The following is a 19,487-nucleotide window of genomic DNA, read 5'->3' as shown; positions in this document are numbered from 1 at the left end:
ACGCAAATCCCATACCATTCTCGTAGCTTTTCTTTGCACTGCTTCAATTCTTTTTACATCCTTAGCACAACTTGGCATTAGAATTTACACGCACAACTCATTAAGCATATTCTGTAACACACTGCGCCTAACTTCCAATGTGTGCAGACAAAAGGGGCGTGGTTATAGGTGGGGAAATGAGTGTTTCGTGGGCGTTCCAAAATTTACATGTGTAGTTATAGAATATGGTCCAGTGCATGTAAATCTATGAGCTGGGATTTACTCCATGGTTTTTTTTTTGGTGTAAATGGATGCGTGTAGTTTTAGGCGCTGAAATATCAACTAAGCGTATTCTATATCCTAAATTTGGACATCGTTTATAGAAGACGCTTAGGCAAAAATGTTTTCCACGTTTAATTCTGCCCAAATTTGGCTAACTTTAAATTCAAAATAGTCGGGCAGATAGTTGGGCAGCTGGAAAACCTGGCTGAGTCAAATTGGTTGAAGAAGGAATATCAATCAAGCTTTTAACTGAAAGAAATAACTTTTCAGAATTTAAGCAATTAGTTTCAACCAATTTACGATAACTTTTTTTCTTGGCCTTGCTAGCTTTCTTCTTCTGTTGATTAAATTCTATTCTCCATTGAGACTTAGTGTTAGGATCTCTAGTTTTATGCCAGTTGTTTCTACAATTACGTTTCAAACTCAAAAGTTCCCAAGTATACCAAGAAGGTCTCTTGGTTACTACTGGAGAAATTTCATTCAATACAGTAGTGGAAATCAAGTCTCAATGATGTTTCAAGGAATGTGTCTCAGGAGTCGTATCAAGTAGATGATCAGTTATCATATCCCAAAAAGATACAGTATCAACTTTCTTACTCATTGTAATTGTTTCACTAGCTCATCAAATCAAATGTTTAGATAGGCAAACATTTAAAGTAGGTTGAAGTAAATAATGATCAGTCCAGGGCAGAGATAACCAACTAGCCAAAGTTGGAGGAGAGGAGGCTAAGGTATCAAGAGAATGACCTTTCTCAAGGGTGGGTCCTTCTCCTAATAAACATAAGTCACAAGCTTTTAAAAATACTTTAAAATTAGCTGCATTTACATCTCGATCACCATCTAAATGCAGGTTTAAATCACCTACTAGAAAAGGTCTAGAAAATTTACCTTGAAGAATCACTTCCATTGGTTGAGGTGGCCCTTTTGGCCAATAACCTGCAGAGCGATATACATGCAATCCCTATTGGCATAGTAGGTGAATCATCTTGCAGTGAACATATTATATATTCTAAATCAACAGAGAGAAAAGAAGTAATTACAAAGAGTCTAAAAAAAAAGAGTGAAACCATTCCTCCCACAGAAAACTTTCCGCAATCTAGTACAATCTACAGTACTTACCCATGACGACTATTGCAACAGCATCTTCATCGGTTGCAAAGCCCAAATCATGAAAAAAATCCAAACTGCCCAATCATGATTCGAAAGCGCAACACCACTTCGAGAAAAGCTACATTGGCTTCCTATCAAAGAACGAATAAACTTCAAAGCCCACACTATGATTCACAAGATTCTCAATGGCGAATCCCCAAGCTACATGTCCAACCTGATCGATCTTCCAGCCAGGGACCGGTCCAACTCTTCTCGAACATATCTCAATCTCCATCTTCCCAACTGTAAAGGCCTCAAATACAAAACCTACTACGCATCCAACTTCTCTGTTATAGGCAGCCAACTCTGGAACGCCTTACCTCGACATATCCGAAAAACCAGCGAACACCTACCCTTCCGAAAGCTGCTGAAGACTCACCTATTCAAACAAGCCTACCCAGACGACCCTACAAAGTCTCGGACCTAATCCACACCACAAACAATGCCCACACTCCAATCCTTCCCCACATCGCACACTACTGTCCCACTTTTTATAAATGTGTTATCTCCATGATACTTTGTACCATACTTTGTATTATCTCCTTGATACTTTGTACCATACTTTGTATTGTATCTGTGATACTTTGTAACATACTTTGTATTGTATCTGTGATACTTTGTACCATACTCTGTAAGCCGCACTGAACCTGCTATTGAGCGGGAAAGAGCGGGATATAAATGCTACAAATAAAATAAATAAATCAATTTAAAAACTCTAGCTAAACCCCTACTACGTTTGCCTAACCTAGGTGAATTAATAAAATGACATCCTGGAGGACATAAATGAAAGAAAAGAGTGTTATTATCTATGTTTCGGAAATGAACATAAAACCCCCATCAGAAGACGCAATTAAATCATTCAGCAACAATAACTTGTTGTTAACCGATTGCATGTCAAAGGAATAGGGGTCAAATCAAGACCATCGAAGAAAGATGTTGAGCATTTTATAGGAATTAAATATGAATGAGAAAAAGATCTAGATCGTTGCTTCCATCTACTTTGGGAATAGTTTGAAAAACAGCCCTTCGTTACTCGTGAGTCAAATAATCTGTTCCCTAATATAACATTGATCTTCTGTAGTATTAAGTCATTACAATTTACCAACCATCACTGCTTTTTTAACACATTTATAAATAATTTAGAGTTGGGAATAACTAGGGAGGTAATTAAAGTTGCTGATGACGCAAAGTTATTCAAAGTTGTTAAATCACAAGAGGTCCTTACGAGACTGCAGTGGTGTTCCTAGAGGGGCTGACACCCGGGGTGGATCGCCGATGCGCCCCGCCCCTCGGGTGCAGCGCCTCCCCGGTACAGCGCGACCCCCCCCCAGCGAAAGGACAACCCCCCACCCCAGCGAAGGACCCCCCGGGTGCACGCCGCTGGGGGGGGGGGTGCTGCACGCCAGTCAGCGTCATTCATTTCCATGCTCCCTCTGCCCCGGAACAGGTTACTTCCTGTTCCGGGGCAGAGGGAGCATGGAAACGAACGACGCTGACCAGCGCGCTGCACCCCCCCCCCAGCGGTGTGCACCCGGGGCGGACCGCCCCCACCTTGGTACGCCACTGCGAGACTGGGAAACTGGGCATCCGAATAGCAGATGACATTTAATGTGAGCAAGTGCAAAGCGATGCATGTGGTAAAGAGGAACCTGAATTACAGCTACGTCATGCAAGGTTCCACATTAGGAGTCGCTGACCAGAAAAAGGATCTAGGTGTCATCGTTGTTGATACGTTGAAACCATCTGCCCAGTATTCGGCAGCAGCTAAGAAAAAAAAAAAATATTAGGAATTATTAGGAAAGGAATAGAAAACAAAAATGTGAATGTTATAATGCTTTGTGCAATTCTGGTCAATGCATCTCAAAAAAATATAGCAGAATTTGAAAAGGTATAGAGAAGGGCAATGAAACTAATAAAGGGGATGGGACGACTTCCCTATGAGGAAAGACCGAAGAGGCAAACTTGGAGAAGAGATGGCTGAAGGGAGATAAGGCAGAGGTCTATAAAATACTGAGTGGAGTGAAACAGATAGACGTGAATCACTTCTTTACTCTTGACTAGAAGGCACTCAATGAAGCTACAAAGTAGTAAATTTAAAACAAACTGAAGAAAAGTTTCTTCACTCAACTTGTAATTAAACTCTGAAATTCGTTGCCGAAGAATGTAACAAAAGCAGTTAGCTTAGAAGGGTTTAAAAAAAAAAAGGTTTGAATAATTTCCTACAAGAAAAAAGTCCATAAGCCATTATTAAGATGGACTTGGGAAGATCCACTGCTTATTTCTAGGATAATAAATAATGAAAAATAGACAATGCTAGTCCACATGTGTCTCAAACTGGATTTGATAAGAGGGGGAGAAAAAGCCTCATAGTTTCACAAAGGGAACCTGTGGCAATTGCAGTCAACATTCAATGGCTGGGTAACCTGGCCTTTTGTGATTGTTGTCATCATGGGCAAAACCCCCTCCTCCAAATATAATGATATTTTTGCAACGATATTTTTAGTTATTATTCTCAATGTTTTTTAACCTCTCAATATGTTCTATCCAAATTTGAAGCTGGTAAATGAACAATAAAATGTAATCACTTAACATTTATGTTCTAACGGCTCCTCAGACCTCGACAGGTACCCATTTCGCTAGGGCTTTATCAAGAGATCTGAGTCTATGTGAACGTATTGGTGATTAACTGTCAATGCATTTTTTGGGGGGGGGGGGGTGGAATGCAGGAGTAACCATAGATCGAAACCTCACTCTCGATGCTCACGTGAAAAACACGACGAAAAAGATGTTCTATTCCATGTGCAAACTCAAAAGAGTTAAACCTTTCTTCCCGAGATACATATTCCGCACCCTGGTACAGTCAATGGTGATAAGTCATCTCGATTACTGTAACGCACTGTACGCAGGCTGTAAACATCAAGAAACTCCAAACTGCCCAAAATACTGCGGCCAGACTTATGTTTGGAAAAACCAAATATGAAAGTGCAAAACCCTTAAGAGAGAAACTTCACTGGCTCCCACTTAAGGAACGTATTGCATTCAAGATCTGCACAGTGGTACACAAAATCATTCACGCAGACGCCCCACTCTACATGTTAAACCTTGTGGACTTACCTCCCAGAAACACCTCAAAATCATCCCGCAAATTTCTTGACCTGCACTTCCCCAACTGCAAAGGACTAAAATACAAGACGATGCATAATACCACCTTCTCCTACATGAGCACGAAGTTATGTAACGCACTACCTAGAGACCTGAAAACATTCAACGAAACAACTATCTTTCGCAAATCCCTCAAGATGTATTTCTTCAACAAAGCTTACAATGAAAACCCAGAACTGTACTAATCCACCTCTGAAAACCCATCGTCTAAGAAAACCCATCGTTTAATATTCCTACTAAATTCCTTCCTTCTTCTCTCTACTTCTTACCTTAATTAATCTCTGCACAACAATAATTATAACTGACATCCAGGATTAACTGTGTGTAACAAAATTATGTAAGCCACTTTGAGCCTGCAAAGAGGTGGGATAAGGTGGGATACAAATGCAATAATAATAATAATAATAATAATAGTACAAATGGGGTTGTCAAAACTTCAGGCCTGGCCTAAAATCTCCCTCCTGAAACTGGGTAAATTTGCCAGCTATGAATTTATAGTTCTGTCCCCCCTCCCCACGTCCCAACCCATGCTTACCCTAAGAAAAACAAAACTACATTTCCCTGCATGCAATAGGAACAAAACCAGGCCTGGATCTGCCTGTTAGGTTGACTGGAGGGGGTGGGGGTGGGGAGGGTGTTGATGTTATTCATTTTTTTCTCAATATCTTTGCTTTGGTGAACCTTTCTGTGCTCCAAGACACTGCTTGTGACCAGAAAACCCAAAATAATGAGCAGCACAGAGAAGTAGATTTAAATCCAGTAAACCTATGTTCTGCACTGCCCTCCCCCAACCTTCCAGCAGAGACAAGCGTGGCCGCCAAGGTACGCTGCCGCTCCAGTCCCAGCCCTGCTGTCCACGGCTGGACCTGAAAATATCAGACACTTTGAAGGAAAACACACATTTTATCCAGCCGGGTCGTTGGACATCCTGTCTTAATGCCATGGTTACAGCTGCCGGCTCTGAACCAGCTACAAAAAGCTTTATCTGCAGCCAAAAGCATGACAAGCCCATTTTTTATGGGCTGGTGTGGGGAGGGGAATGACCCAGAAAAGGGGGTTTTAAAGCCCATGAGTTCCCCACGTAGCTCAATGGATTCATTCAGTCCAAGTTCTGTAAATCCAAACGTGCATAGCAATTCCCTGTACCCCCCCCCCCCTTTTTTTTGGGACTCTGCCTTCCTCCCCAAAACGGTCACATTCTCACAACACCCCCCACCTGCCCTGCTCTGAGTTCACCTGTAACCGAAGCAGCCGTCCAAGACCAGGTTCCGTCCGATTCTGAGCCGCCCAGTGCCGAGAGGAGATGCTCCGGAGGTAGGCCTCTGCTTCACGAGCATCCCCCTTGTGTTGCCTTAGCAACCGCTTCCTACCTTCCTCTGACAGCTGCTGCTGGCAATCAACGGCTCCAGCTGTTGGCAGCTGTTCTTTATGTGAGAAAGACAGCTCTGGGCGGTGTGATAGGCGGTCATTGGTACCTGCCCACTCTTCATATTGTTTCAAGAGCAGCTGTTTAAATTGAAGTCACATATGGGAAAGAAGGACACAGCTAACACAGTCTCTGTGTAATAATCAGATGAGAACTGGGAGGCCTATCCAGTCTGACCACATTCATTGGGTACAAGTCACTTAACCCTCCATTGCCGCAGGTACAAACTTAGATTGTGAGCCTTCCTGGGGCAGAGAAATATCCAGAGTACCTGAATGTAACTCACCTTGAGCTACTACTGAAAAAGGTGTGAGCAAAATCTAAATAAATAAATAAATCCCAGACAACCCCAATAATCTCTGGCTTCCACCTTTATTCTTTGCCGTTACGGGTTCTCTGGGGTCTATCCCGGTTTTTCTCGAATTCTGTTATGATTTGGGTTTTCCAGATTTCCATGGCGAATATTCATGAGGAAAACCTGCCTATAATGAAGGCAGTGTCTTCAAATGGCATTCATGACTATTCATTGCAGATATCCAAAAAATCTAGCCTGTTGGGGGGGGGGGGGGTCACCTGTGGTTCTAGAACATTATTTCTTCTGAGGGAGGATCACTTTGTGCTTTAGTTACACCTGTGAGGTATCTGAATATTTCTCTCATACTTCCTCCTGTGCCCCTTTCTCTCTGTCCACATGTTTAGGCCTCAGGATCTTCTAGTTGCAGGGTATGTAGGGGGGGGTGTTCATATGTATACAGACCTTGGCCATGGGACAGGCTGAAAAAACAGGATTCTGAATTTCACAATCTCCTGGCCACATTCCCAACTCAAGTCCAAGATAACCAAGGTGAAAGCATCTAGGTTATGTATCACGTTAGGGGAATGTGTTCTTCCAATTATGCATTGTTCTGAATCACTTTCATTTTACTTTTTGTTGTTGTTGTTGTTGTTGTTGTTCTGAGGGGATTTTTCTCCTATCTACTTTTGGGTCTCAATTGCCCAAACTACCCTCCCATTCCTGCATTTCTGGGCTGGTTGAACAACAGGACTTGTGATTGAGATCTTGAGTCCCAATCCTTTGTTTTAATGGATATCATGCAACGTGGGACGGGAAGACATGGCATAGGAACTGAATCCTTTCTGCTACTGAAAACCAGTGCGTTTTGTTTTAGCAAAAAAGGTGCCGGTACTCAAATGCTAGGCCGCCCATCAGGGGTGGGGTGATCACTGAGGGACCCACCCCACAATGGCCAGGCCCCCTGCAACCAGTCGCAGAATCTATGACAAGGCAGAATTGGTGTGTAGAGCCTGAGCTCTTTCATTAAAACTTGGGGTCCATGGGTCAATTTTAGCAGACACTGGAAAAGGTGCCAGTACTCAGTACCCCCAAGTACCCCCTCAAAAAAAGCCCTGCTGAAAACCCTGGTAGTTTCCACATGGAACCCAACCAGAGAAATTGCACCAAAGTGAACACATGGCTTTGAGTTAGGGAGATCTTGGTTGCTGTCCTGTATCCTACAATCCAGTGATGATTTGGGGGTAACTCATACCACTGCCCCCAGAAAAGGTTGTGCATCGAGACCCAAGATTTAAGCCCTTTTCTTGCTCCAAGTGGATGGTTCAGCTCTTGGATAACCGATAGTCACACACTGCCGAATTTCACGGAGGACTCGCCTCCACTCTTAATCTAGGATTCCTGGATCCGTGACCTGCCTTGTTCTCCCTTCCGCAGCCAGCTCCTAGACTTTGTGGAGATGTGCTGGAGATTTTCGCAGGAATTTTACTGATGATGCGAAAGGCTAAGGATCTGGATAAGATGAGGGGTTGGGGGGGGGGGGGGTAGGAACCAAACGGAAAAATAGGACATAAAGTGACCAGATCACTCCCTGCTTCAGGGACAGGTTGAGCCAGTCCTGGTCATACCCCCCACTGCATCTAGGGATACCGTTATTTATTTATTTGTTACAATTGTATCCTACATTTCCCCACCTATTTGTAGGCTCGATGAGGCTTACATAGTACCGGAGAGGCCTTTGCAGGCTCCGGTGTGAACAAATACAGGGTGATGTTGTGGTAAGATCAAGTTCATGTGGCACAGCCATACTAGGGAATCGTACAACGGAAGAGTTGTGTTATGTCCATTACGTTCTTTAGTTTTGTTGTGTTGCAGAGATCAGGCATTTATGTTGGATTGGTAGGGTATAACGTTTTAAACAGGTTAGTGATTTCCGGAAGTTTAGGTGGTCGTACGTAATTTTTAAGGCTTTTGGTAATGCGTTCCACAGTTGTGTGCTTATGTAGGAAAAACTAGATGCGTAAGTTGTTTTGAATTTAAGTCCTTTGCAGCTTGGGTAGTGCAGATTTAGGTATTAGATTTAGATATTAGATATTTAGATAACATAACATAGTAGATGACGGCAGAAAAAGACCTGCACGGTCCATCCAGTCTGCCCAACAAGATGAACTCATGTGTATACCTGACCTTGATTTGTATCTGCCATTTTCAGGGCACAGACCGTATAAGTCTGCCCAGCACTATCCCTGCCTCCCAACCACCAGCCCCGCCTCCCACCCAATCTCAGCTAAGCTTCTGAGGATCCATATATTTGACTTATAGCCTGCTAATACAAAAAATAAGTTCAAAGGCGTTACAACCAAGAAAAGCTAGATTACATATCAATCTATGATGTAACAAAAGACAGTTTATATATTGCATAAGACAAATTTAGTAACATAGTAGATGACGGCAGATAAAGACCTGTACAGTCCATCCAGTCTGCCCAACAAGATAAACTCATATGTGCTACTTTATGTGTGTGTATACCTGACTTTGATTTGTATCTGCCATTTTCAGGGCACAGACCATAGAAGTCTGCCCACCACTAGCCCCGCCTCCCAACCACCGGTTCTGCCACCCAATCTCGGCTAAGCTTCTGAGGATCCATTCCTTCTGAATAGGATTCCTTTACGTTTATTCCACGCATTTTTGAATTCCGTTACCTTTTTCATCTCCACCACCTCCCGCGGGAGGGCATTCCAAGTATCCACCGCTCTCGCCGTGAAAAAATGCTTCCTGACATTTTTCTTGAGTCTGCCCCCCTTCAATCTCATTTCATGTCCTCTAGTTCTACCGCCTTCCCATCTACGGAAAAAGTTCATTTGCGGATTAATACCTTTCAAATATTTGATCGTCTGTATCATATCACTACTACTACTACTATAAATCATTTCTATAGCGTTACCAGTCGTACGCAGCGCTTTACAATTGAACATGAAGAAAAGACAGTCCCTGCTCAAAAGAGCTTACAATCTAAATCAGGACAGATAGACAGGACCAATAAGGATAAGAGTAGGACAGACAGAAGGACACATAGGGAAAGGGACTATTGAAGAGAGGAAGACAAGATAAAGGTTACGAGCAATGACAAGTTAGGAGTCATAAGCAGCATCAAACAGGTAGGCCTTTAGCCCGGATTTGAAGGCGACCAGGGATGGAGCTAGACGTAACGGCTCAGGAAGCCCATTCCAGGCATAAGGTGAGGCGAGACAAAAGGAACGGAGTCTGGAGTTAGCGATGGAGGAGAAGGGTGCAGTTAGGAGAGATTTGCCTAGTGAACGGAGTTCCTGGGAAGGAGTGTAGGGAGAGATGAAGGTGGAGAGGTAGTGAAGGGCTGCAGAGTGAATGCACTTATAAGTCAATAAGAGGAGCTTGAATTTTATTTGGAAATGGATAGGGAGCCAGTGAAGTAACTTCAGGAGAGGGCTGATATGGGCATAACAACTTTGGCGAAATATTAGTCGTGCAGCAGAATTTTGAACAGATTGAAGAGGAGAGAGGTGGCTGAGTGGAAGACCTGTGAGAAGCAAGTTGCAGTAATCTAAGCGGGAGGTGATGAGAGTGTGGATGAGGGTTCTGATAGCATGTTCAGAAAGGACACCCCTGTTTCTCCTTTCCTCCAGGGTATACATGTTCAGGTCAGCAAGTATGATAGGATGTTAAAGAATGCATATAAGGAAGGAGACCTGATTTCACAATATACCTTCTTGAAAGTGAACTTACTCCATCTGACTGGAACTATTTCAGCTGTGCAAAAAAAGGAAAATCAATAAATATTTGAGTGTCAGGGCTTCCGTCTTACTTTGAAGGTTTGGTGCTCCCTTCTCCTCTGACTTCCTCAAATGAAACCGCAGTTTCCCCTGCCTGGTTCCTATCTGCCACTCTGTACTTTCAGAACTGGTCAGCAGCAGATGACATCACACCAGAGGCAGAGGGCACTGGCCGTTTGTACCACAGTGTCGGAGACAGCTGCTCCCAGGCGCTGGGCAACCAGGGCAACTGCTCATGGTGCCAAGCTGGGGGGGAGGATGGGGTGACATGAAGGGGCATCACACTGCACTGGTGAGTCAGTCTCCAAGCACCTGAGTTACAGGGAAGGGGACACCCCAGTGGTATCCCATTGGTTCTGGACAGGGTTCCTGTCGTCACAGCTGCTGCAGAACCAATCATGAGTGTAACGCTCATGGGGGGCTATAAAATTATTATGCCATGCTTGAAAAATTTGATCTTGTGTTTCTTTATGTTTCAACTTTTTTATTGATGAGTCAATATCTAATATACATAACCAAATAACTTCAAATTCAACAGTGTAGTACATTTGTCATACATCTGGCCAGCACTATCCCCGCCTCCCAACCTCGGCTAAGCTCATACATTAGTACAGAATGAGTAAGGTTTGCCATCAATATATTTTTCATTTTTCTCCCCCCCCCCTTTCCCCCCCTATCTTCCCCCCTTTCCCCCTTTATTCTGGTCATGAGTTGGACGGGTTAACCTTGTTGTGCAAGGGCCAGCACGTTTCTCGTATTATTTATCAATTCTCTTGACCTTTATCTTGGACGTGGCCCGCCTCTATACAGAGTCGCTAATGACTGGTGGGCAATTACTACCCCGGGAAGGAGCCCTTGCTCTTGTGGCTCCTTCACCGCGATTCAATCATTGCTGTTAGTAATTGTCCGTATACCCACCAGGTCTTTAATGTCCCCCTTTAAACCCCTCAAACTTACCTTTAAGGCCTGTAGACTAGGCCTTCCTTTTTATCAAGCCAGTCTTACCGTTCCATATTCTCCAGTTGGACTTCTTCTGTCTATTAACGATCATCGCTTAGGCCTCCCTGGCCCCAGACTTGCCCAGTTAGAATCTGCTAGACATCATGCCTTCTATTTTGCTGCTCCTTTCCCTACGCAATTCCTTGCCTCTCCAAATCTGTGCTGAATCTTCTTTTATGAAATTTAAATCTGCCCTAAAGACCTGGATTTTTCACTAAACATTCAATTCCATTTAGGTTTATTTTCTGTTAATAGCACCATTTTCTTTCCTTTGTTTTGTTCCCTAATTATTGTCTTCCCCTGTCTCTTACTGTTAGTTTTATGTTTGACTGAGTTCTGCCTGAGTGAATTGTTTCTTTCCTATTTCCTTTACTTTTAGATTGTTACCTGTTGTGATCTGCTAGTTAGCTAATGGCAGTATAGCATATTTTAATAACCTATAACAGCTGCCAGTTCCAGGAGAGGGAGACTTTTTTGACACTCCTGGTTTTAAATTTACATTCCAAAGCAGTGTGAGCTTTGCAGGCCTTGATTCTACTCATTGAAATGAATGCTGCAGGCCCCATAATACATCAGGTTGAGGCTGTCAGAAATCCTGGACTGGTTGAAGCTCATTCTTGGGACTGGGTAACCCAGAAAGTCTTCCAGAGGTTTACTATCAGTACAATACAATATAACACAACACAACACAGTACAATGAGTGGCCTAGTGGTTAGCGCACTGGTCATGATATCCAGAGGTGGCTGGTTCAAATCCTCCTCCTCCTCCTTGTGATCTTGGGCAAATCACTCAACCCTCTGCAGAGCTGCCAAGTTACCCATTCCAGGAGAGAGACTTTTCGGCCGGTCCTGGTTTTAAACTTACATCCCAAAGCAGTGTGGGACTTGTAGTCCATGATTCTATCCATGCAATCAGTGCTGCAGGTCCCATCATGCACCAGGATGAGGTTGGCAGAAATCCAGGACCGGCCAAACAGTCTCCCTCCTGAAATGGGTAACTTGGCAGCTCTGCCTCCGTTGCCTCAGTTACAAAATAGATTGTGAGCTCACCTCAACTGGGGGGGGGGGGGGGGGGGGGAACGGGACATATTTTGGCCTGCTGCTCCCTACCACCACTGCAAAGGTACCTTGGCTGGCAGGGGTCCCCAACCTCCACCACCTAAAGCATTTGTCCTGCACTGGTCTCACATTGTCTGGCACCCTGTTCTGTTTTCAGTCGCTGTGCACGCTCGTTGTAATGAAACTGAGCATGTGCATGTTAGTGCAGTGGGTGTTGATCCTGGGGAACTTGGTTTGGATTCCTACTGCAGCTCCTTGTGACTCTGGGCAATTCATTTAGGGGTCCTTTTAGTAAGGTGCACTGAAAAATGGCCTGCAGTAGTGTAGGCGCATGTTTTGGGCATGCACAGATCCATTTTTCAGTACACCTACAAAAAAAAAGCCTTTTTAAAATGTTTGCCAAAAATGGCAAAATAAAAATAGGTGTGCATCCATTTTGGGCCTGAGACCTTACAGCCAGCCATTGACCCAGGGGTAAGGTCTCAGGAGTTAACCGCACAGTAATGACCTATGCGTGTCAAATTCCGCTTGGAGCATGTAGTGGACATGTGCCAGAAAATTAAAATATTTCTCAGACACACATATCAGACGTGCGCCAAAAATGAAATTACAACAAGAGCCACATGGTAGCTGGGTGGTAAGTCCAAATTGTCACGCGTTGAGCATGCCTAGATGCTTATACGGCATAGTAAAAGCAGTACCGCCGAGAGACTGGGCCGGGTCTAGGGCAAGGCCGCCCCCGGGGCACCACCCCGCCCCCCCCCCTCCGAGGTTGTTGTCATCACTGCCTCCCTACGTCTACCACCGGGCCGGGCCCCCCTGAATTCAAATCATAGCGCCTCATCTCGACCTCGCTCCGTGTGAAAGAAGCGCAGCAGCAGCAGTCTGTAGATCACCTCCCTTCGGGCCTTCCCTCCCTGTGTCCTGCCCCCCGCTTGAGCACCCCCAGTATTGAGAAAATTCCTTGTATGTGTCCAAGGAGGGGTTATTTCCATTGGGCTTAGCACCCCCAATAATTTTGAAAAGTTGGCTCCTATGTTGTCCATCCATGATTACAAAATAAGTCTGTCCGTGGAAAAGTGAAATACTGCAGTGGGTAATACAGCCGATAAGCCCATTATTAAAAAAAAAAATTAATGGGTAGATTCAGAAGAAAACAGAAGATGGGGCCATGTGATGGGCACAAGGAGTGACCAGTTGGATAACACTGGCTCCTTACAGGTAGCAGAGCCGCCCTCCAGGGCCTGATGTATTAAATATTTTCCCCATACCCACAAAACGCGTGCCAGGCAGATTCTGCATGTCACGCTTCTGTTGGTGTACTTAGTGTACAGAGCTGTCCCTATCCCCCTGAACTCCAGGCTTCCCAAATCCTAAACCTAGCCAGACCCTTCAGACAGAGCTTCTGTTCATCTGTCCCTGGGTTCTTGTCTCCTGCTTTTATTCTGAGTGAGGTCTCTTTCTGTTTCTTCACATACATTGTGCCTTACAATGTTTTTGAGGGGTGAGAAAGGGAAAGACAATGGGATTTGATATACCACCTTTCTGTGGTTTTTGCAACTACATTCAAAGTGGTTTACATAGTATATACAGGTACTTCTTTGTACCTGGGACAAGGGAGAGTTAAGGGACTCTTTTACTCAGGGCCACTGAGAGGGGGGGCAGGGGGCAAAATTCCCCGGGCCTCCAAGGGGGGCCCGGTACCGCAGTCCCCTCCACCGCGGGGCAGGACACAGGGAGGGAAGGCCCGAAGGGAGGTGATCTACAGACTGCTGCTGCTGCGCTTCTTTCACACGGAGCGAGGTCGAGATGAGGCGCTATGATTTGAATTCAGGGGGGCCCGGCCCGGTGGTAGACGTAGGGAGGCAGTGATGACAACACAGAGTCGGCTCCTATGATGGACAATGTTGATCAGCAGTATCAAATTAAGGCTACATGGTCAGAAAGCGAAAGTGAGGGGGTCTAGGGGAACTTTGCCGTCAGTCACTGAAGAGGACTGAAGCTGGCCTGGTTGAACTAGAAGATCCTTCTTTGTGGACTCCTATAACCAAGGGGTGGGGGTGGGGGGTCAGAGCCAGATTAAAGCTATAAAAAGCCTGCAAAGCATTTTTCAGGTTAACTCTTTCCTCTCCTCCTGGATCCTCTGTTCTGGAGCACTCAGGGACCCTCATGGCCTCCCTCCCATCCCTCCCCTGCCTGTGCTGCCAACTCTGACTTGGAGAAGAGCAGAACAGACTGACAGAGGGTTACAGGCTTCACTGTCTCCTACACACTAGAAAAACAAAATCAAGATTTTTCTCCCAGCCAGCAGGAGATGGTGGGAAACCGAGTAGGCAGTGTCACAGATGGAACACAGTCCACAAAACAACAGAAAAAGAACATAAGAACCTGAGAATCTGAAGGGAATTAACTCTATAGGAGCAATCTCATAATTTAGGCTCTGAATTGCCATGGATTTTGACTCCTGAACCTGGGAAATCCATCGCTGGAGCTCAACGGACATCCCCTGAAGTCCCTGAATCTCTCTTTCCCACTTCTACCCGGGGTTGATTTCTCACTTTGGTCAGATGGGTGCTACGCAGTGCATTTTTTCTAGCAAAAAAGGTGCCGGTACTGAAATGCTAGGCCACCCTTCAGGGGTGGGATGATCACTGAAGGACCTACTACCCCACAATAGCCAGGCCCCCTGCATCCAGTCACAGAATCTACGACAGGGCAAAATTGGTGTGTAGAGCCTGAGCTCTTTCGTTAAAACTTGGGGTCCATGGGTCAATTTTAGCAGACAATGGAAAAGGAGCCGGTACTCAGTACCCCCTCAAAAAAGCCCTGGTGCTACGGGAGGTTAAGAATGCCCTGGCCTTGTCCCAAGCTTCTGCCAGGCCCATAGTAAAGAGAGGAAGCTGCTTCAGTGTCCTTTCCCAGCTCCTTGTGTGGCACATCGAGTCCTGCCAGAGGAGGGAAGTGTTCCCAGGGCATGGAATAAAGGAGTAGAGATCCAGCAAACATGGGACCTCTGAGGGTCCAGAGGTGTAGATGGACTTTTTTTTTTGTGGCACAGCTGGCTGCTGAGGGCTCCCTTTCCAACTTTAGTCCTCACCTAAGGGGGCAGCAGGGTCCACAGCCCAGCTTTATTTACTGAATAGTTCCAGGAGGTTTCACCCACTTACACCACACAGCGGGTGGGGGGGGGGAAGGTTTAAATGTTGCACCCTGTGCTGTCCATTAAGGTGTTTTACTGCATATTCTGTTGACATTGTAAGTAGCATAAAATGCACTATATACTATGTACTGTTATTTGAATATTTTTAGGGCTGCTTTTCGATCAGAATTTTAATTGCTATGAATCATGCGATGAAAGGTATGGTTATTTATTTATTTTCCTACTGCAGCTCCTTGTGATTCTGGGCAATAGAGAGTTAAGTGACTCATCCAGAGTCACTACAGTGGGGAAAAAAATATCTTTCATTGCATGATTAATCCTAATTACAAATTTTAATTGAAATGCGGCCCTAAACAAATTAAAGAATAAAAAGTAAGGAAAAGATAAGACATAAAAATAAAACAACCCACTTCAGAAAAACAAGCCTAAATCTTTTTACTGCTGTAATGATTTTTCTTTAGTTCCTCCCTCCTAGATTGAAATGGCATCTTTTTCCTTTTCGCTTGGCTATTTTATTCTAAATTGCTTTGTTCTGTTATTAGGAAAGACTGTATATCAAATAAACTAAACCATAAACCATATTGCCTATGTCTGACTTATGTACACCACCCTGGGCAGTAAACAAACCCAAATAAATACAGTTGTTTACCGCTTGTGATTCACGAAGGCTGGTGTTTTGCATGTCTGTCTTTCCCCAAGTTTAGATACGATCAGTTCAGTCTTTAAACCCCACAATTTGTATTTTGTTTTGTTAGACACCAGCTATGGGGGTTTTCTTACCTGAGACACCATGTGGACACCCCCCCCCCCACCCTCCTCAGTACAGCTCAATGACCCCTGCCTCTCAAAACATATCTGCCTGACATTATATGTCGGCATTCAAACTCAGGTGAAAGGGGACAGACTCAGAAGTAACCTGAGGACATAATTTATTTATTTGTTGCATTTGTATTCCACATTTTCCCACCTATTTGCAGGCTCAATGTGGCTTACATTGTGCCATAATGGCGATCGCCATTACTGGAACGAGAAATACAGAGTAGTATTGCATTAAAGTTCATAAATGAGGACGTTATAATGCCTTTGCATCGCTCCATGGTGCTCAATTCTGGTCGCCGCATCTCAAAAAAGATATAGTGGAATTAGAAAAGGTGCAGAGAAGGGCAACTAAAATGATAGCGGGGATGGGACGACTTCCCTATGAAGAAAGAATAAGGAGGCTAGGGCTATTCAGCTTGGAGAAGAGACGGCTGAGGGGAGACATGATAGAGGTATATAAAATAATGAGTGGAGTGGAACAGGTGGATGTGAAGCGTCTGTTCACGCTTTCCAAAAATACTAGGACTAGGGGGCATGCGATGACGCTACAATGTAGTAAATTTAAAACGAATCGGAGAAAAATGTTTCGTCACTCTACTTGTAATTAAACTCTGGAATTCGTTGCCAGAGAATGTGCTAAAGGTGGTTAGCTTTGCGGAGTTTAAAAAAGGTTTGGACGGCTTCCTGAAGGAAAATCCATAGACCATTATTAAATGGACTTGGGGAAAATCCACTATTTCTGGGATAAGCAGCATAAAATGTTTTGTACATTTTGGGGATCTTGCCAGGTATTTGTGACCTGGATTGGCCACTGTTGTAAACAGGATGCTGGGCTCGATGGACCTTTGGTCTGTCCCACTATGGCTATACTTATGACAGAGTAATTTAGGCAGTCAGGTATAAAGAGTTCATTTCCGGAATGAGAAATAAAGTAGTATTGCGTTAAAGTTCATTAGTGACAGTGTAACTTAAGCAATCAAGTATAGAGCGTTCGTTTTTTGTCCAGAAAGGGTGGTGAATTTGTGGAACGGCCTCCCGGTGGAAGTGGTGGAGGTGAAAACAGTATCTGAATTCAAGAGAGCTTTGGACAAGTCCATAGGATCTCTTAAGGGAACGATAGGGAGGGTAGATGGGATGGATGGGCCGACTGGATAGGCCATACGGTCTTTATCTGCCTACATTCCTCTCTGTTTCTATGTTCCCCGCAGATTATAAACCTGAACTGAGGAATTACCTGTCACTGCAACTGGGATCATTCCCCAGTCCATTCTTTGAACCCAAGCTGAAGAGTTTGGAAATCTGACTTAGGGTGCAAACTGAGTGAAGTACCCCCACATACCTGATTTTTTTTTTTGTTGCCAGAAAGGGTTATACCATGCCAAGGCTGGTGCTGTCAGACTACCCCAGATCCTAGAATTTGCACCTCTACGGGTTTTCCTCATAATTATTAACATCCACACACACTGCAGCCACACTACACTACATGTGAGAGCACACACCAAAACACCACAGACAGGTGTGAATACACAGCACCTGTACATGAGTGTATGCACGACCCCCATCATGAGCACATCCCCAAGCTGGTGGGTCTCTCTCCTGCTCCCACGAATGAGCTGCAGAACCCTCCTGTGGAGGCAGTGGCGTTCCTAGGGTGGCTGACACCCGGGGTGGATCGCCGATGTGCTCCCCCCCCCCCCCGGCAAAAGGCCACCTCCCCCCCGCGAAAGGACACACCTCCCCCCCAGCGAAAGGACACCCCTCCCGGGTGCATTTTTACCTGCTTGGGGGGTGCCGCGCGCCTGTCTGCTTCGCTCATTCCATGCTCCCTCTGCCCCGGAACAGGAAGTAACCTGTTCCGGGGCAGAGGGAGCACGGAACGAGCAGAGCAGACAGGCGCGCGGCATCCCCCCAGCGGCGTGCACCCAGGGCAGACCGCACCCACCACCCCCCCTAGGAACGCCACTGTGTGGAGGGTAGTTTAACGTGGTCCAAAGTGCCCCCCGAGAACCTCCTGAATAATTCTCTCTGCAAGGACCAGGACGATGCAATCGCCCGAGCCTGTAGTGTCTCTGGTATAGATTCACTACCGTGCACAGTGTGTTCATCCCCCAGAAATGTAGTGGAGGTGCGAGAAGAGATGCTGATGCTTACCTTCTCCCCAGCCGGATGACGCGTCCCCAGCATACCTCGCTGGGCTATCACCGGACAGGCTGCCTTCCCGGAAGCTTAGCTAGGTTAATACTTCTTGGAACCCTTTTAATGCAGTGAGAGGGCAGCAGAAGAGCAGCTTAGGATGCTTTCGAGGCTGGATAAGCACTACCACGAGCTTGGCAGCCCTCTCCGCTAACGTCAGTCGGCATGGAGAACCAGGAGCAGCACATTACGGGGCCCAGACATTCCAGACTATTTTTCCCAAGCATACAAAATGGATAAAGTCCTTCTCATGCAGAAATGTAGTCCCAGTCCCCGTCTTGCTAGCTGCCACCCAGAAGCCCACTCCTGATCTGTCCCTCTCTTATGGCTCCCCTGGCGTATTCTCATTCCTTTCTGTGTTCTGCTTCCACCCAGTGGATGGATTCCAGTCCCAGCAGGCTCCAGTGATTAAAACCAGCAGACAAAATGCAGCGATTTCTAAATCTTTCAGTTCCTAGTTAAAAGTAAAAAGAACAACATCTTTGCCACCCCCCCTTTTTTCCCCTCTGCCAGCTTTCTTTTAATGCCATTTTTCACACTGAAAGCGCCCCCTAGCAGTGCAAGTCTGAATTGCACATAAGAACGTAATTAAGCATCGCCATACTGGTACGGATTGAAGATTCATCAAGCCCAGTGTCCTGTTTCCCAACAGGTCCAAGTACCTGGCAAGATCTCAGAAGACAAAGAGATTTTATGTTGCTTATCCCAGGAATAAGCAGTGGATTTTCCCAAGTCTATCTTAATAATGGTTTATGGATTTTTCTTTTAGGAAATTGTCCAAGCCTTTTTTAAACCCCACTGAGCTAACTGCCTTTACCACATTCTCTGGCAACAAATTCCACAGTTTCATTACATGATGAGTGAAGAAATATCTTCTCTGATTTGTTGTTAAATGTACTACTTAGTAGCTTCATTGTGTGCCTCCTAGTTCTTGTATTTTTGGAAAGAATAAAGATTCAATTGTAATTTGATCAAGAGCATCACGGAGCTGAATTTTATTGTTATTTTTGTTACATTTGTACCCTGTGCTTTCCCACTCATGGCAGGCTCAATGTGGCTTACATGTACAGGTGCTTATTTGTACCTGGGGCAATGGAGGGTTGGGTGACTTGCCCAGGGTCACAAGGACCTGCCTGTGCCTGAGGTGGGAATTGAG

General features: G+C 45.1%; 1 protein-coding gene across 2 annotated transcripts in view; it reads right to left on the bottom strand.

The window, feature by feature from the left end:
- The window catches only part of SEMA4A (semaphorin 4A), a 67,960-nt gene extending 49,186 nt beyond the window's left edge, over positions 1 to 18,774 (bottom strand). For both annotated transcript variants that reach the window (XM_030187062.1, XM_030187064.1), the window contains exon 1: positions 18,290 to 18,774. The gene's annotated coding sequence lies outside the window, so the exon portion shown is untranslated. The remainder of the gene's footprint in view (positions 1 to 18,289) is intronic.
- Between the last annotated feature and the right edge of the window lie 713 nt (positions 18,775 to 19,487).

Source organism: Microcaecilia unicolor, chromosome 14 (assembly GCF_901765095.1).
Source record: "Microcaecilia unicolor chromosome 14, aMicUni1.1, whole genome shotgun sequence".
Taxonomy (NCBI): domain Eukaryota; kingdom Metazoa; phylum Chordata; class Amphibia; order Gymnophiona; family Siphonopidae; genus Microcaecilia; species Microcaecilia unicolor.
The sequence above is the reverse complement of the archived record's forward strand: the minus strand, read 5'-3'. Positions and strand labels throughout refer to the sequence as shown.